We start from the raw sequence: 4,033 nt of genomic DNA on the forward strand, positions 1-4,033 counted from the left end.
ATCATTTCCCACGCGTTCAAAGCCTAGCAATAAGAAACTGGGGTCGTGTGTCGCGGCTGGATGACCCAGACCCCACGGTACCATTCAAGTATCACACCTAGGCAGTGTACACAATAACAGGAACACCGTTTCATGTTACGCAACCAATATAAAGTAGCCTTGCCAAGTTAATAAAGCTACTGAAATCCTGCCAGTATCTTAGACTTGGCCAGAGGACGAGACAAGACAAAAATGCATTTATTTAACATTCAAAACCACTGTGCACTTCAGTAATAACAAAAAGCACCAGCAACAACAACACACGGTTTACAAAACTGACAAAAAATAAGTGTGTAATATAATATGATAAGGACACTTTAATTGTATTACAGACCCATTACGTTGAAGAATTTAAGAATCATCTGTGGCGCTAACATTTAATGTCTGAAAGTACTTATTTTCTATAAACCATTGAAAAGAACATAAAGTAAATTATTTATTTGAAGAAATGTTGGACATCACGTTTGGAATGTCCTCAGTAACAGGCTACATTTGCCTAGGTTATTCATCCGTTTTATTAAGCTTTATATTGCTTGCTTATTAATTTAATCAAATCTACAGTGTGCTTTACCACAAATAAATCTCACTTCTCCTTCTACTGAAAACCTTCTAATGTAATATATATATATATATATATATATATATATATATATATATATATATATATATATATATATATATATATATATATATATATATATATATATTCTACTATTAGCATCAGTGCCTCATGATGGCTTATTTCTTATTTCTCAATCAACCTTTCCAAATGATTTGCACCTGTTTTCTACCAGTCTGATGTTTGTTTTTAATATTACATGAGCCAACACAAGCTGCTTGAATCATTTGATGAATTGTTTTTATTAAAGATTTGCTCAGGGGCACTGTGGCCACAGATCACTAATAATGCGATAAGAACATGAGGAACTTGGAGCATTTGGTTAGAAGGTAAATGAGAAATTCATTAAGTTCATAGCATTCATTAAAAACATAAAATGATAAAAACTATAATTGCTTAGTTCTGCAGTCACACACTAGAGACTGCTTTACCCAGGCAGTTCATAGCAATAACAAGACTGCTGTAAATCAATTTGAGGTGGATGCTTTTTTCATGATATCCTTACCCCTATCAGAAGATAACTTTGCTGTTGTTTGTTTTAGGACAGGACCTTTTAAACTTTAATTTGGGCAAAAAAGTATTTTGAGAATCATACAGATATTTGAAAATCATATGCTCACAATAGGCACAAAGTGTGGGTTATAACAGTGTCACGGAATGCTTGCCTCCCACGTGTCATGTGGTTTGGCCCGCCACGTGTAGTGGGAGGATGTGTTTGTGGCCACACCTGCACACACCTGCACCTTGTTTGTTTATATGTATTGAAACCCGTGTCGAAGTGTGCAGGATTGTTGGTCATTGTGGCTGCAATGTGTAAACGTCTTGATGTAATGTTCCTTTCGTCATTTAGTAAAGGTATATTTGTGTTTGTCGCTTGTGTTTATTGTTGCCCGTTTCATGTTTGTATTTATCGTTTGTAATGCTTGTGAGTGCCATTATTGTTTTATGTTTATATGAGAATAAATGTACGTCCCAGTCACTGGAGTCTGTGCATCCTGCCCCTCGCCCTGCGGCACTCGGGACGCCACGCGTTACAAACAGAAACATCCATAGCTTCCAGTAGGCCAGTTTCTTTCCCAAAGCAGACCTATGTTCGATTGTACTATAAAATGTCAGATATTATTTCAGTCAAATGAGCTTCATCGTTCACAAACAGTGAACTCCGAGGGATTAGAGATGCTATATCATCTAATCTTAAGTAGAAATACAGAACCTCCCACATGCCACCATTTAACTGACCGACACCCTCCCAACCAAGACCTCATTAGTTTCTTATATCACTGCAGTGTCAGGCGCTGTCACGCGATACTCCTGCTGCTTTTAGGTGTTTCACTGCTGACATTGGGATAATAGGCACAATGCATTAGTACACAGTTCTTATTTTTAATTAATTGTGAGAGGAGCCTAGCTGAGGGCCTTGCAGGTATGATAACAGCAATACTATCAAGCAAACGTGTTGATTCATGCTCTAAAGTAAAATACCCTTTTCCTTTTGCTGCCACTAATGATATTTAATTTTAATGACATAAATTAAATTGGGAATTTGATAGTCATGACTTGTTGAAGCAGATATACAGGTGAAAGCATCATGACTTCCTTCAACTGTTTGAATATTGTGTAACAAAAGGCCTCAGCAATGAAGCAAAGCAATACTGTGTAACGGCTCGAGTGCCGCAGGATGAGGAACAGGACGCACAGACTCCATCCACGGTGGTTATATTATTAGTAGTAGTAGTTGCATTTATATAGAACCTTTCTCAAACTCAAGGTCGCTTTACAAATATGGACAGACGTTTATTAACACACAACGAGGACCCGAACCATGACCGACAACGTCACACACCAACAAGGGTTTAAATGTACACGAACATAACGAGACTCAAGCAGGTGCAGGTGTGGGAACGTGGGCGTGGTTACGAGTCATGGTCAACGAGAAACTCCCACAGCACGCCGTGGGCCGTACCACGTGATCAGCGGAAATGGGCACGTTCCGTGACATATTCAGACATGTAGAGATTTGTCGGATTTGGACTGAAATACAAACGTTGACCAAACACCCTTCTTAACTTGTGTAAAACGTGATGAATTTCCATATTCCTCACAACTTCCCAGACCACCTCCAGTCCCTTGTGTGTATGCAGTTTGCGGCCTGTCGTCAGGAGGTAGCCCACAGCTGTTCAGCCTGGCCTGCACCACATGTTTCCCATCCTACTGCTAGGGGTCCACCTGGCGGGAACACAGTTGGACTCTATCCTAGTTCCCAACACACTAGGTTAGAGCAACAAGACGCTTCAGGAAACACTGCCATGGAGCATGCTTTAAGTTCTTCCTATTAGAGAACCAGGTGAGTCCTACAAATAGGGTACAGATGAAGTGTCAGCAGCATTCTGTGATATGTATCATATGTTTTTCATGTCCCAGAGCCCCTTGTTATTTCTCAGCTTCTCTGTTAACCTATAGGGCTCTGCTGACCTGTTCAGTGAAAGCATCTGTCTCCCATTAGGTTATCTGAGACTACGAACGCTGTAGTTAGAACCCATTTATACCTGGACATTTCTTTAACCCCATAAAACTACAGGTGTAAATACTCCAAAGATTCCTTTAATACAGAAGACTTTGGATGAATCATCTGTTCGGGCCATTCATCACGTTTAAAATGAAAACCAAAAACCTATCATTCAAAAGGCCACCATAAGGATGAAAAAGCCACCAGACAAAAAGTCTGATCCAGATAAGCACAGGCCTGTACTAAATATAGATTTTTAAGTGAATTGCCTTTGGCTAAGACTCAGCTTAACTCACATCTGGAAAACCGGAGCACTGCTAAGAGACAAGAACCCAATAATAACAATCCATTTTGCAAATGTACATGTCAGGCCTTTAATGTAGAGCTCGTCACAGCTAGCTTTTACCTCCAAATGTTGTTCTGGCTTTTTTATTACTGTTGGCTGGCAACATAAAAAAGCACAATAGTATAGTAATCAAACCAGAAAAAGCTAATTGTAATACTATAGTAATTAAACCAGAACCTCAAATCATTCATTCATCTTTTAAATCATTAATCCAATTCAGGGTCACAGGAGGCTGGATGCTCTCCTGGCACAGGGAACAAGGCAGGAACCAGCCCTGGACAGAGTGCAAGTCCAGCACAGTGCACACAGACATACGAGTCAGTTTTTAGCAACATCAACACACTACTATGCACACCTAAGAAATATGGGAGCAGACCAGAGCACATGGAGAAAACCCAGGCAGGCACAGAGAGGATGTGCAAACTGCACAGAGGCAGTGGCCAGACCAGGCCTCAAACCTGTGTTACTGTTAACACAATACAAAACAAGACCTGGATCAAGTGGCAGATCGCAGTACCTCTGA

The sequence above is a fragment of the Electrophorus electricus genome, chromosome 21 (genome assembly GCF_013358815.1).
Source record: "Electrophorus electricus isolate fEleEle1 chromosome 21, fEleEle1.pri, whole genome shotgun sequence".
Classification (NCBI taxonomy): Eukaryota; Metazoa; Chordata; class Actinopteri; order Gymnotiformes; family Gymnotidae; genus Electrophorus; species Electrophorus electricus.